Raw genomic sequence first — 15691 nt, forward strand, 5'->3', positions numbered from 1 at the left:
TGGGAAAAGTCCTAACCAAATGCACCGAGATGAACTTGTCCCTTAGTCCTAAAAAATGTGAATTCCTAATGACTGAAGGGACCATGCTAGGTCATACCATTTCTTGCCAAGGGTTGCAGGTGGATCCTAACAAAATTGCTCTCATCAAGAGGGTTCCACCTCCTCAAAAGGTAAGGGATGTCCGGAGTTTCTTGGGATTAGCAGGATACTACCGAAGATTCATTAAAGATTTCAGCAAGCTAGCCTCACCATTGTTTGGCCTGTTGGCAAAAGATGTGGAGTTTAATTGGACTGACGATTGTCAGAGGGCTTTAAATGAATTGAAGGACAAGTTGGTGTCAGCCCCAATCCTGAGAGGTCCAAACTGGGCCCTACCTTTCCACATCCACACTGATGCCTCGAAAAAAGCCATAGGTGCAGCTTTAGGACAAGTTGAGCAAAAGCTTCCATATGCCATTTACTTTATTAGCAAAAACTTGTCCAAAGCTGAGCTGAATTACACTGTAACCGAGAAAGAATTCTTGGCTGTGGTCCATGCACTAAACAAGTTCCGACATTATATTACTGGTTACTAGACCTTTGTACATACTAAACATGCTGCAATTAGATATTTAATGAATAAACCAGATGTGAATGCTCGTATTATTAGATGGTTACTTTTATTGCAGCAATTTGATTTGACCATTGTTGACAAACCAGGTAGAGAAAATGTTGTTGCTGACTTTTTATCTAGATTGGATTTGTTTGCAGATGAGCATGGAACAGTGGATGACCAGATGCCTGATGAACATCTGTTTGCTATTTCAGTACTCTCTCCATGGTTTGCTGATATAGCAAACTATCTTGTTTCAGCACAGTTCCCTCCGCACCTATCTTCCAGAGAGAAGAGCAGAATCATCAGAAAAAGTGCCTCATTTACTTGGATCGGGGGCAATCTGTTCAAGCTTGGCCCCAATCAGATCTTAAGGCGTTGTGTAAGGGAGGAGGAAGTCTTTGATATCCTCCTCACTTGTCATGATGGGCCTTGTGGAGGACATTTTGCAGCAAAGAGAACTGCCTTCAAAATCCTGCAGGCAGGCTACTATTGGCCCACACTTCATCAAGATGTCAGAAGATATGTCAGTCAGTGTGACCAATGCCAAAGAATGGGGAAACCGACCCAAAGGGATGAGATGCCTCTCCAACCTCAAGTGACTCTTGAGCCATTTGAGAAGTGGGGCATGGACTTTGTGGGCCCAATCAACCCCTCTTCGAGGCAAAGGACTTACATCATTGTGTGTACTGACTATTTGACAAAGTGGGCAAAGACCAAAGCAATCAAAGCAGCAACAGAAGAAAAGGTGGCCGAGTTCCTAAGAGAAAACATCTTCTATAAGTTTGGCTATCCAAGAGAGCTGGTCACCGATCAAGGGAGCCAGTTCACCTCCAACCTGGTTGAAGATCTACTAGCTCATCACAAGATCAAGCATAGGACTTCCACCCCTTATCACCCTTAAGCAAATGGGCAGGTGGAAGTCACCAATAGAGCATTAGAAGGGATCTTGACTAAGGTGGTGAGCAGCAAAAGAAAGGACTGGGCAGATCGCCTGGTTGAAGCCACATGGGCTTACAACACCACTTGGAAGACCACCACCGGCTTCACACCGTATGAGCTGGTCTATGGGAAGAAAGCTTTGCTGTCCATTGAGTTTGAATACAACACTTTGAGGATGGCAGCTCAGCTGGACCTAGATCTCAGCCATGCACAACAAGAAAGGCTATTGCAGCTGAATGGCCTGGATGAGCACCGAATGCAGGCCCTCCTTCACTCAGAAGTGGTTCAACTTCAGAGAAAGGTGTGGCATGACCAACATCTCCATGACAAGCAATTTCAGCCGGGAGATTGGGCTTTGTTGTATGACTCCAGATACAAAGATTTCAAGGGGAAGCTGAGAACCAGATGGCTAGGACCATATGCAGTGGAAAGATGCCATGACAATGGATCTGTCCTTATTCGAACCATTGATGAGGAAGCCATTCCCATGCTTGTCAATGGGCATCGATTGAAGATCTACAGGAGACCTCTCTCAAGACAAGAGTTCATCAAAACTATGGAGAAATCTGTATTGGTCATAGAGAAGGGTTCTGCCTCTGCTTTTGGCATACCCTGAAGGATATAAAAAATAATAATAAAAATAATAATAATAAAGATCCTTGGGTGAAAACCTCTCTGAGGCGCCCAAGGCAGGTGGTAGGGGTGAAAACCTCATTGAGGCGCCCCTATTGTCTTTCAAAAAAAAAAAAAAAGAGAAAAGGTTTGAAAAAGATCCTTGAGTGAAAACCTCTCTGAGGCGCTCAGGGCAGATGGCACGGGTGAAAACCTCTTTGAGGCGCCCCTGTTATCTTTCAAAAAAAAGAAAAAAGAAAAAAAGAAAAAAGCAATAAGCAAAATATGGTAAAATTGCATGCAGGTTGCAGATGTTCTATGGAGGAGAGGAAGCCCTTCAACTCAAAGCCAAGGGTCCTTATCATGCTGTCAAGAGACCTCACCAGCACCTCCTCCAAGGGTACCCATGTTTTTTCAAGGTATGTGCAATTTTATCATGGTTTGAGTCCTCTACAGGAAGATGCAGTCTTTCTACAGGAAGACGCGGATTTTCTACAGGAAAGTGCAGACTTTCTACAGGAAGGCCGAACTTTCTACAGGAAGCTCTGTGTTCTACAGGAAACTTCCTGTAGAAGTTTGGGACGGCCCAGAATTCATCTTAAAAGGAGATTTAGCGACTACGGATTGGTTTGGACGCATGCAAGCCTCTGTTGGCACCCTTGCACATTGCTGTTACCTTGCTCCACCATCCTTGTCGACATGCAACCAAGTTCCCTGCACCAACAAAGCAGATCGATGAGTTCTCGCGGGAAAAGCCATTTTCGAAGATAAACAAGTGCTGAGATCTCATACCACAGGCATCAGAAGCTCCGGGAACGTGATCGAAAGGCCAGATCCTCCGTCGTGCAGCATGCACCCAAGGAGGAAGAACTGTTACGAGACACCCCGCGGGGATCCTGTAACAGTTAAACCTGCTAGAGTGGATACCATTCACAGCACCGCCATCTGCAATGAAACGCGGGCGCATGCAACCAAAGCATCCACTCCATCGTCGGCAGCCTGTAACCACGAGCCTCCGGGTCTGTGTAAGTTCGCATGCAGCAGGTAGATCCACTCACCATCATCCAATAACTGGAAAAATCGTGTGCAGCCACGCAGGTAAGTGTCTCGACCCTTCCTTCCATCAAATCGCATGAATTTTACTTTGAATTGTTTGCACAGCATAAGAGTGAATGGTTGAGCGGCCGTATGGCCAGTCGACTGGCCATGTCGGCTAGTTATGGTGTAATTGGATGTTTGGGTGGCAGCCACGACAAAGAGAATGAGCAGCACGCACGTGAGAACACTCCCGTCGGAAGCAATGAGTTTAACAGAAAAAGGCGGCGGCAGATCTGTGGGAATGGATGCGGCAGCAGGTGAATACGCAGGCGAATGATGGATGACATCACCCAACGGTCCGGTGGGGACAGCTCACCCCCCGCGCCACGGATTGCACCGATTCAAAATCTAATCGGCTAGATTATGCGCATGCATTTATCAACCACCACTTCAAATTCAAGTGGCTATTCTGATCTCCTCTGCACTTTGATACGCCAAGCTTTTGGCTACCAGAATGCCGGTGAAGCACACCTCAAGCGCAGGCCAACTACAGTCCTCCGCGAAATTTGCGCACTGCTCCTACAGGAACACAGTTTCTACAGGAACACAGTCTCTACAGGAACGCAGTCTTCTACAGGGAAGCGGGTGCCTCACGAAAAAAGGTGGCCAATTAAAGAGGTAACCCTGAACTCTTCATGCAACTGGTTAGTAAGGGTGGCAAGACCATCGTCCACAGTCTGGTCATAAAGATATCGGTGAAATTATTGTTTGCTGTGCCTATACTGTTGTTCTACAGGATGTCAGTATAATTTGACTGTGTTGAATTTTGTGGATTATGTGCATGCTCTGTCTCAATAGACCAAATCTCTTTCGCATTTGCCACCTTTAGTTAAAACAACTGTGTTCATCATGTCGGGTGGGTTTATAAGACGGGAACCCACTGATTCAACCAAATTAAGGGAAAACCCAGCAGTGGTAGAGCTCTTCACACGAGCACAATGGATGTCTTTTTGTGATAAGCTGCAAGGTTACGATGATGAAGTGGCCGAAGAATTCTTGCAGGCTCTGAGGCCGAAATCCCAGACACTGGCCACAGTGAACTTCAGAGGTCTAAGCCTCAAGCTCACCCCACAACATATCAGTCGGATCACAGAACTTCCTATGGGTCTGCCGTGGGATAAGGAAGAAAGAAAGCTGAGCCAGCAGGCAAAGAAAGAATTCTTTCCACCTGAGGAAGAATTCTCAGAGGACAAAAATGGGGTGCGAAGAACGAGCCTGTTGCCACCATGGAATGAAGTCAGTTTGCAAATCATAAAATATATCACTTGTGAAGGCCGGTTTAGCATCGTGTACGCATATCACTTTTGGCTGCTCACTGAATTGAGGCACCGGATTGATCTTCCTGTAGAACAAAAACTGAGCATCCCTTATTTTCTATTGCAGTCTCTAATGGAGTGTGCCACAAAGCTAAAAGAGGGCATACCAGATCAGATAGCCCACCATGGGTTGATCAAGCTTCTTGTGGAGGATGCGTTGCATTCATATAAGGTTCCCCTCTCATTGGAATCCTTCCGGAATTTGACAAAAGATGGAGACATTAAAATGTTGATCGAAGAAACGGGTTCCTCCAGCAGTGAGGAACAAGAAGCAGTGGCCGAGGGACAGAGAGAAGTAGGCCAGAAGACCCCGACCACAGTACAGAAGAAAGAACAAAGGAAGAAGCATGAGGAAAAGGAGGACAAAGAAAAAGGTGGCACACCTATCTTGTCAGCAAGAGAAAAGAGGATGAAGAGCAGAATGGACAAAGCTGAGGTGGTCCACGTCAGCCCAAGTACCTCAACAGCACCTGCAACCAAAGCAAAAAGCAAAACTCAGGCAGGCAAGCAAGCAAAGGTGGAGACACCTGTGTCTACAGGAAAGCAGAAACAGGCTTCTACAGGAAGCCCGAAAACAGAGATAAAGGCTTCTACAGGAAGCCCGAAAAAGCAGAAACATGCTTCTACAGGAAGCCCAAAAACAAAGACAAAGGCTTCTACAGGAAGCCCGAAAATCATTAAGAAACAGGCTTCTACAGGAAGCTCGAAAACAGAGACAAAGGCTTCTACAGGAAGCCCGAAATTGCAGAAACAGGCTTCTACAGGAATCCCCAAAAAGGTGAAACCCAAAGAGAAAAAGGTGGATATTCTGGCACGGGAGGCAGCAGCTGTATTAGCTGGCCTCAGCATGCCACCTAAGCCAAAAGAAAAGAGGAAGAGGGAGACCCCTCTATACTTTAAAGCTCGAAGAAGTGTTAGGATAAAGACGGGCAAGCCACAGCCCCAATCGAGCAGCCCGATCGTCATCGAAGATACACCTGCTTCTCCCAAGGAAAAGTCACCCTCCAGGATCGCAGTCACCTACGAGAAGGGGAGTCCAAAGAAAAATACGTGGCAGGAAAGGTTAGACCTGTTGACTGAAAAAACTCGGCTACAGGAAGCTGAAAATGTTCTACAGGATACTCTGGCCCGGCTACAGGAAACGGAAAAGAAGGAAGGAGAAGGACTCTCATCACCACCAAGGGAGGGTGAGGTAGAACCACCTAAAGAGATAGAAAGGGAACATATACCAGAACCTAGCCCTTCGCCTAATCTGAATTCATACTACACCTTTTTAGAGGCGGGCAAAATCATACCGCAGAAATTTATTGTGCCTCTATTTTTTGCACTAGAAGAAGAAAGAGTCCGTTCCCACACATGGATGCAGATCGCCAAATCAAAGGGTGTGGCAGACATAGGCCCTTTACAAGAGCAACTCAAGGAGGTCAGGAGTGAATTCACCATGGCTAAACATGTGGCTAATTGCCAACGTGTGCTTCTACAGGAAGAAAATCAGAAGCTGAGGTTGCAGCTACAAGAACTAAGGGCAGGGGCAGGAACATCCTCCAAGGACATCACAAATGAAAAACAAAGCAAAAAGGAGCTGACCATCAGTCTTGAAGAGCCAATGACACTTCTACAGGAAGCAGAGCAGCAAACAAAAATTGAAGTGCAAGCCCTAAAAGAACAGCTGCAACAAAAGGAAGCACAATTGGCCTGCATGGCCAGTTGGGCCATGGAGGCAATTCAGTGCAGACCACCTGCAAAATCCTATGGATTGTTCTTAAAAGATCAATGGCTGCAGTTCCAAATAAACACCTTGGCACAAAGAGGTATTTCACATATCCAAAACCCACAACAATTTTCTGAATTGTGCAGTACTCGTTCGTCAGAGGACAAAGCCAAATTAGCATAATTTTACCTCCAGAATTTGGCTTTGCCCAATGAAGTCTCCTGGGATCCCAATATTGCCTTGGGTGATATGCAATTGATGGCATTCGCCTCATGGTTAAACCATGAGGATCAAAGAGCAGCTGAAGCAAAATCGGTCATGAACCGAGAAGTGAGCGAGCCACTGTTCATTCGACTAGAACTAGAGGATCCGGTGGCACTCATCTCAGCCCACCAACAGTTCGCTACAGATCCCATAGCTTCCTTGAGATTCATGGACCAACAGGCCCAAGCCATAGCCCACTTTGAAGACATAGAAAGGTCGTTGGGAGAAAGTGCTGCCCAAGCATGTGCACGAAGATGGAACACCCTGGCACACAGCTTGAAAATCCGAGAGTACCATACCCCCATTCGGATGAGGGAAGCTTTGGCAAGGGTTGAACTTTACAAGAAATCCATGCAAAGCCTCCAGGCCAGCTGGATTGGCCTTAACCTCAGCCCACCACTATTGCTAGGATTGACCGAAGGCAATACAGAGGAAGATGACAGTCAACAATGGGAAGAGGTGAATAGGAAAGCAGGGTTTCATATCGACAGAGAAGACACTACCACAGAGCCTTGGGATGCAAGGGAAGCAGTGAAAGCAATGAAGGATGAAGATTTGGACTAAGTTGCTCAAGGATGAGCAAATAGTTTAGCTGGGGGGTGATGATGAGCCCCAATTTTTGGTACAATTTGGGCTCATTTGGCCTACTTGCTTTGCTCAAACCATTCATTTCTTATTGCTTATGCATTCATTTCTTGGTTTATTCGTGTTGTTTGTAGGAAGAAGGGTAGGCATTCTATCTACGTGACTAATACATGATGATTTCAGGTTTTTGGCATTAAAAGGGAGCAAAGACCACGAGAAAGGAGACAAGGAGACAATAAGGTGGCACTGCTGGTTTTTAGGAGAGGATGTCCACAGCCTTGGGGACCTTCCTCGTGATTCCCACCATAGCTCCGAGCTCCAACCAATCTCCCCACCGAGCTTAGAGGCATCCAACTGTTCTACAGGAACAACAGTTACAACTGTTCTACAGGATCAGCAGTTTAACCTTCAGTTGGACAGTCGAGCTCCACAAATCAAGGAAACTTGTTGGACTATCATTTTGCATAAATACTGAGGCCGTAGCCTTTGATAGAAGCTTTTTGAACTTTGGCATTACTCTTGTAATTTGGAAGTACGAGCTACAACTCGGTGTTGGTTCTTTTTGTAAGCCAGTTTTGGCATGACATCAGATTTTTGGTTATGAATAAAGGCAGGCAGATTTTGATCTCATTCTGAGTTTCTAAGGGAGCTATAGCTCTCAGGTTAGGGCCCAACCTGAGAGCAATAGATCTCCTCGGTGTTGTAATGTTATTTGCCTTTCGTTCCAGCACTTCGTTTCTTTACTTTGACATGCAATTCGAATTTACAGTCTGCTGATTTAGTTTTTTTTATGAGATTGAATAGGATTAGTTTATGGTGAATTTGCTTCTAGTTGCGTAGGTTAGAAGAGGATAGTTATAATTCATTGGAGCTCTAGAAAAAGGTTGTTAGAGCTCACTGCCATCTCTGCTTAGGGATTGGGGTGCAGTCCATATCAACCACCAAAAAGAAACGCAGTTCTTTCCACGTCCATGCAAGCTGCAACAGTTACTTCAGTCGTAGATCCATCCATGCACTTTGGTCTTTATCATTACTTCTTCATTCTACTTCCATGCATGAGTTTCTCTCACAAATTGCACTGCTGTTCATTGGTTCAAAATAGCGCAGTTAACATAGGTTAAAGAGTTCTCATTTTTGGTGACATTCATAGACAATTTGTTTCATCTACATTGCTCCACACCATTCCATTGCCTTCCTCTTCTCTTCATCCACACCTGAAGCCACTCAACCGACCTCTGTTCATCTCGTTCACCTTCCAACTCTTCCACTACTCACATAGCTCCATTTACTTAACCTTTCGTTGATCCCATCCTTCCAGTCATCAACCCACTGCATGCACTCGTTCTCCATCTGACTTCTCTACTCCTGAGCCATCACCAGTTCCATCTCCATCTCACCTATCCTCCCACACCACTCCATCACTTCACCATCTGCCAAAACTCCCACGATCGAACATCCTGTAGAATTGCATAGACTTCCTGTAGAATCCCTGAGTTTCCTGTAGGATCCCCTGCAGACTTCCTGTAGAAGCCTGCAAACTCGGTTGCTGAGCATCCGAATGTGGTAGACTTCTGTGGACTGATGCTAGAGACCCTTTGGGACCTCCCCTAGCCATCCTGACCTTGCCCATGCTTTCCTTCCATTTGAACCGCTCCTGCACAGTCAAACCCTAATCAAAAGCACCATCACAATAAATCCAACCACTTAATGAAAAAATACAAAAACATGTCTTTTCAGATGCAAGTAACTTAGATGCATGTATTTCAGCTCACTGCAAGTAATGGCATCATTGGTAGAAGTTTCATTCACAGTTTTGCATTGTAAGGGCCTAGCTAGTCAAATTAGGGTTTACTAGGGTATTCACGCTTTGATTGGCTTTCAGTTTCTTTCTCCAAATAGATTAACCTCCTTTGAGTTAGCTTTCGTCCATCACTCATAAAGCTTCTTCTGTGAGCATATAGAAGTTGGCTTGAGCCCTAGCGGACTTGTGCCAGCTGACCAAGTGACAGCTGCGAAAAGAGCTAGTACTTGTGCATACAGCACCGTCGCTTCCAAGTTTGTACAAACTACTGGGTTGATAAAATTAGAGATAGGAATCTCCAGGAGTTGTAGCATTATTGCTACAATACTGGAGCCCACCAAGTACCCCCTCTCACTCCTCATGTAAGGATGATAGTGATGATGACCATGATGTCTATATAAATCAAAACTATAATAGAACCCAAAACACTACCTCTCCTAGAAATTGTATCCAACCATGTGCCACCTCTAACTGCATTATCCTTGTCTAACATGTGCCCTCCATGACACCTACTACCATATGAACTATTGTTCCTTTCTGCCTACCCATGACTGATGCTTGTCTATCCTTATATTTACAAATATGATAAGCTATAAAGGATGCCTACATTGACCTATGATTTATTTTCTGGCAAGCCTTTCCTGTGACTGAATTATCCTGTCATTATCCTCTTTGCAACTCCTGATTTCTACCTCCGTACTTCTCAAGTTACCTGTTATGTCAGGAAAATAATCTTCCCCATGTTTCTGAGCTAATATATAAGGATACTGAAGTGAATTATAATCCACCATTCTACTTGTCATCTCTGATCCTCTTCTTCCTGCAAACATGCCATGTAAAATAAACCAAATATAAACATAATCAAACATACCTTAGTGAAGTTCAAGGGAGGCTATCTTTTTTGGAAAATCAATCTAGATTAGCACAATATACATGTATATACACATAATGACACCAACATATCAACATCTTACATGCTAACATAAACGATAACACCAACTATATACATGAAAACCATACCCTCTGCCACACACACTCACGATCGACATGCATGCATAACAATCACATTGTTATGAAACCAGCTCACAAAAAGATATAAAAGATAGATAAACGCCTTAGAAATAAGCCTCTTGGAGGGGTAAACCTACTTTACATTACAAAAATGAATAATTCTTAGATGATACAAATGACAAGACCTCCTCTCTATATATAAGAGTCTAAAGGGTCATAATATAATCAGAGCCGACATAACAATAATAATGTAAGGGCACAATAATGACAATAGTGGGATTCTAAGGGGCACGATAATAACAATATGGGGACTACATCGTCACAACAATATAATAAGGGGGTTGTACTTGTTTTACCTTTTTCCCGTAGGTAGTCCTTGGCTGCAAAAACTACACCAAGAAACCAACTCAACCAGCCTTTAGGTTCAAGCTGGCCCTTGAACCAGAGGGGGCTCCCTCAATTGTTACAAGCCTTTATTTAACATTGTTCACCTATCACTGAACAATAGCCTATGAAGCACAATGGCCAAATTTATGGCTTTAATTGGGGGTGGTAGACGATCAATGCCAATCCCTATCCATGTTAAATGGCTCTCTCAGAGGGTCCCTTCTGAACGTGTCAACTTCTAGCTTGACAAAACGACTTGATTTGTATAAGAATTTGACAGAAGAATGTAAGGAGATTCCTAATAATTGAGAAACTAAACTGATTACTTAACAACTAGGAAGATTTGGATGCATGTAGAAGATTTCTACAACCTGACAAAACATATTCAGTAGAAAATAGAAGGACAAAAAATAAACAATTTCAAAGAGGAGCGAGATTAGAGAGACAATCTGCTATACTGATCTTTTTAAACAATTATAAATTTGTAGGGGATTTCAGAGAGATAGAAACAAAAAATTTTCTTTCGCAGGTCTTCTATAATACTGTGAACATGTGTAGAAAAAAAATATGGAAATACATGAAAAACATACAAGAAACACAAAATTCTGTCAAACCAGAGCCATAAGGCTTTCATTAGAAATCAAATAAGAGAAGTTATTACAAAGTGTAGAGCCTTGGAATCAAAATTCCACCCATATTACTTCAATTGATGAAGTATTTATACAATTTCCTCACAAAATATCTCGATAAAAATATCAAGAGCTATTACAAATACATGAATATTGTATTACAAAAATAGAAGACAAATAAATGTAGCTAAAACTATTTTAAGATTTCTTGTAATATCCTTGAGGATTCCTATTGATAAAGAAGAGAAATTCGAATTTGATTGCAACTCATATTTGATGAGGTGGCCTCCAAGTCACTAACTCTCTTTGAGCTTTTTCCTCCCAAATTTCTGAAAAATAGGGTCCAGTCATCCCTTTGAATATCTCAATCCGTGCTAGCTGTGTGAAAAATGAGAGTGGTTTTGTAGTGTAGTATCTTAGGAACAAAAACCTCCTCCAGTTTTCCAAGATTAATCTCTTATTATCTACAATAGTTTCTGCAAAAAGGTGGCTTAAACAGTACATTGCATAGTCAGAAAAATAGGCTAAATATGATGAGAGTGTATATACCAACCCCTAACACTTGTGTGAAAAGTGAGATAGGATTTTTTATTCCAAAATCTTATGAATGAAAACCTCTTCCAGTTTCCAAATGTTCATCTTTGTTTAGTCACACTATCCTCTGTAAAAAGGTGACTGAAACAGGAAATTTTTGGAAAACATTCCTTCAAAGATGCATTTTCATATCCCAATCCATAATAGCCATTACAAAATGGAAAGATGTTTTTGTACATGAGGATGTTATCCACAAAAGCCTCTTTCAATTTTGGAAAATTCATTCTCAGCAATTTGTAAACCATGTTTGAATTTACTTTAATACATCATTTAATCATGTTTAAATGCATGATTAAATAAATCAACTAGCTAATGAAACTTAAATTTACATTTTGAGGGCACATTTACTCTTGTGGACCCATTTATTATTTCTAAACTACTAAAACCTATTATATCAGCAAATTTAAATTATCAAAACTAATCATGTTACAACATCAGCTCCAATGGGGACTGCTTCCCCATGTGGGATGCAAAGAACTAGTAGACCAGTTTCCTTTAGTGTTGGGCATGGATTCATACCATAAAACCACCAACCATTGATTTTTCATCTTATGTAGAAATATAACTAATCCCCATGGATCAATTTTGTCATTTGAATACTCTTCTACTGCACACTGCAACCTACAACTGTAAAATGCAACCATATGCCTGCACTAATTTGGATACTCTTTCATACTGAAATCTAAAAACTAAAAATTTCTATAGATTGAAAATATAAGTTGGTCTATCATATACTCTTCAAATTACACCACTCATAAACAAATAACACGCTGATATATTGCATACTATAACTCAGAATATCTATTCAATCCCCACACCTCTATCTAACTGAACTGAAAAAACTTTACAATGTTAGGTGTAATAGGCTTTCCAATGTAACCAAGTTCAGAGTGGATTTATTGACAAACCATATTTCTAGCAGCTAAAAATCTGAAGAATATATACGATATGAACATGAAATACCATGGAAAACTTATACTCACGGGTGTACTTTAAAAGCTGCATCCTCTGTAGACATTTTAGATGTCTGACCATGGTTGAGAGCGAAAGACATATACTGCTGATTGTAAGTATCAATGAACCTTGCATAGAAGTAAAGGAAACTAAAATTTTGAAACAATAGGATTGGTTACCCAGTGGAATTGCCATAGGAAAAAGTGGAGTCACCAGGTGAAATAAATGCAACCAATTCTAAATTCCTACTCCTCGTTCACCAACAAGGAATAGATCTAATCTTTATCATTTCCCAGAGAAATATATCTTCATTTCTTCACTCCCCAGCAATGATGCCAAATGTTGTACCTATTTCCTATAGGCAGTCCTTGGCTGCAAAAAAATACGCCATGAAACCAACTCAACCAGCCTTTAGGTTCAAGCTGGCCCTTGAACGAGAAGGGTCTCCCTCAGTTGTTACGAGGCTTTGTTTAATGTTGTGCATCTATCACTGAAAAATAACCTATGAAGCACCATGGCTAGATTTATGATTTTAATTGGGGGTGGTAGACGATCAATCACAATTCCTATCCATGTTAAATGGCTCTCTCATAGGGTCCCTTCTAAACATGTAAACTCCTAGCCTAACAGAATGACTTGATTTGTATAAGAATTTGACAGAAGAATGTAAGGAGATTCCTAATAATTGAGCAACCAGACTGATTATTTAATAGATAGGAAGATTTGGATGCGTGTAGAAGATTTCTACAGCCCGAACAAACATATTTAGGAGAAAATAGAAGGACAAACAATAACCAACTTCAAAGAGGAGCTAGATCAAACAGATAGTCTGCTATAGTAATCTCTTTAAACAATTATAAATATATAGGGGATTTCAGATAGATTGAAACACAATCTATTCTTTCCTACGTCTTCTATAATACTGTGAACATGTGCAGAAAATAAATATGGAAATACTAGAAAAACATACAAGAAACACAAAATTTTGTCAAACCAAAGCCATAAGGCTTTCATTAGAAATCAAATAAGAGAAGCTATTACAAAGTGTAGAGTCTTGGCATCAAAATCCCACCCATATTACTTCAATTGATGAAGTATTTATACAATTTCCTCACAAAATATCTTGATAAAAATATCAAGAGCTATTACAAATATCTGAAAATTGTATTACAAAAATAGAACACAAATAAATGTAACTAAAACTCTTTGAAGAGCTCTTGTACTATACTTGAGGATTTTTATTGATAAAGAAGAGAAATTCAAATTTTATTGAAACTCATATTTGATGAGGTGGCCTCCAAGTCACTAGCTCTCTTTGAGATTTTTCCTCCCGAATTTATAAAAACTATGGTCCATTCATCCCTTCTAATATCTCAATCCGTGCTATATTTATGAAAATTGAGAGAGGTTTTTGTAGTATAGTATCTTAGGAACAAAAAGGTTCTCCAATTTTCCAAGATTAGTCCTCAATTATCCACATTAGTTTCTTCAAAAAGGTGGCTTAAACAGGACATTGCATAGTCGTAAAAATAAGCTAAACATGATGAGAGTGGACATACCAACCCTTGACACCTGTGTGAAAACTGAGATAGGCTTTTGTATTCTAGAATCTTATTAACCAAAACTTCTTCCATTTTCTAAATTTTAATCTTTGGTTAGCCACACTATCTTCCGCAAAAAGGTGGCTAAAACAGGAATTTTTTGGAAAACATTCCTTCAAAGATTCATTTGCATCTCTCAATCCATAATAGATGTTATAAAACTGAGAGAGGTTTTTGTACATGAGGATGTTATCAACAAAAACCTCTTTTAGGTTTTGAAAATTAGTTCTTAGTGGTTTGTAAACCATGTTTGAATTTACTTTATTACATCATTTAATCATGTTTAAATGCATGATTAACTAAATCAACCAGCTAATGAAACTTAAATTTACATTTTGAGGGCACATTTACTTTTGTAGACCCATTTATTATTTCTAAACTATTAAAACCTATTATATCAGAAAATTTAAATTATCAAAACTAATCATGTTACAATAGTATTAATAACAATAAGGGGTTACACTAGTAGTATAGGGACCTAACATGCCCCTCTCCTTCAAAAAAGTGTTGTCCTCAACACTTGAGTAGTTCTTGATGCTTCTATATAAAATTCTTGTCCTCCCATGTGGAATATTTAGCGGATAAGTTATTCAACTTGATGAGATACTCTGAAATTGATTGATTTCATAGCTGTCGGGTTCTTATTTCTGTGACTACTCCAGGCTCCAATATGATTTTTCCTTCCTCGTCAAGTTTTGGCAACATTGTTTGAATTAGGATCTTCTACAAATTTTGAATGAGTGGCCACACTTCTTCATCCTTCTTCCATTTATCCCTTGCTTCATTTATCCAATCTGGTTGGATAATAGAAATAGCACAAAACAAAGCTTCCACATCCTCATCCTTTCTTGAAAGTGCATCTGCAACAACATTTCGCTTCCCTTTTTTGTAGATGATTTCAAAGTCATAACCCAACATATTTGTGACCCATTTTTTATGTTCTTCTAAATTTAATCTTTGTTCTAAAAATTATTTAAGACTATAATGATCCATTTTTACCTTGAAGTGTCTTCCCATTAGGTAAGGTCGCCATTTCTTAAGTGCATGTAGTATTTCCAACATTTGCTTCTCATAAATACATTGCTTGAGATGTAGCTGTAAAAATACCTAATCGTCTACATAAAAACTTCTTTCACTGCGATGTTGATCTACCTGTTGTTTCATTCGATTCCACACTAAAGTAGTGTTATCCTTTAAAAGTTGGAGAACTTGTTGTTGATGCTCAATGTGATATTTCATTGCTTGAATATTTTTCTTCTTGATATGTCCTTCTATCTTGAGAGTTTCAAGAGTTGTAATTTCTTCCAGTGCATTACAATATATGGTTGTATTCATTTCTTGATGCTCAATGTGATCTTTCACTTCTTGAACATTTTTCTTCTTGACATGTCCTTCTATCTTAATAGTTTGAGGAGTGGTAATTCCAGCCAATGCATTACAAGATATGGCCTGATTCATTTCTTTTGTCTCGATGTGATCTTTCATTTCTTGAACCTTTTTCTTCTTGATACATCCTTCTATCTTGCAAGTTTGAGGAGTGGTAATTCTTGCCAATGCTTTACAAGATATGGCCATATTCATTTCTTCTTTCTCT

The sequence above is a fragment of the Pinus tabuliformis genome, chromosome 6 (genome assembly GCF_031772625.1).
Source record: "Pinus tabuliformis cultivar Carrire ecotype Pingquan chromosome 6, CPIR1, whole genome shotgun sequence".
NCBI classification, from domain to species: Eukaryota; Viridiplantae; Streptophyta; class Pinopsida; order Pinales; family Pinaceae; genus Pinus; species Pinus tabuliformis.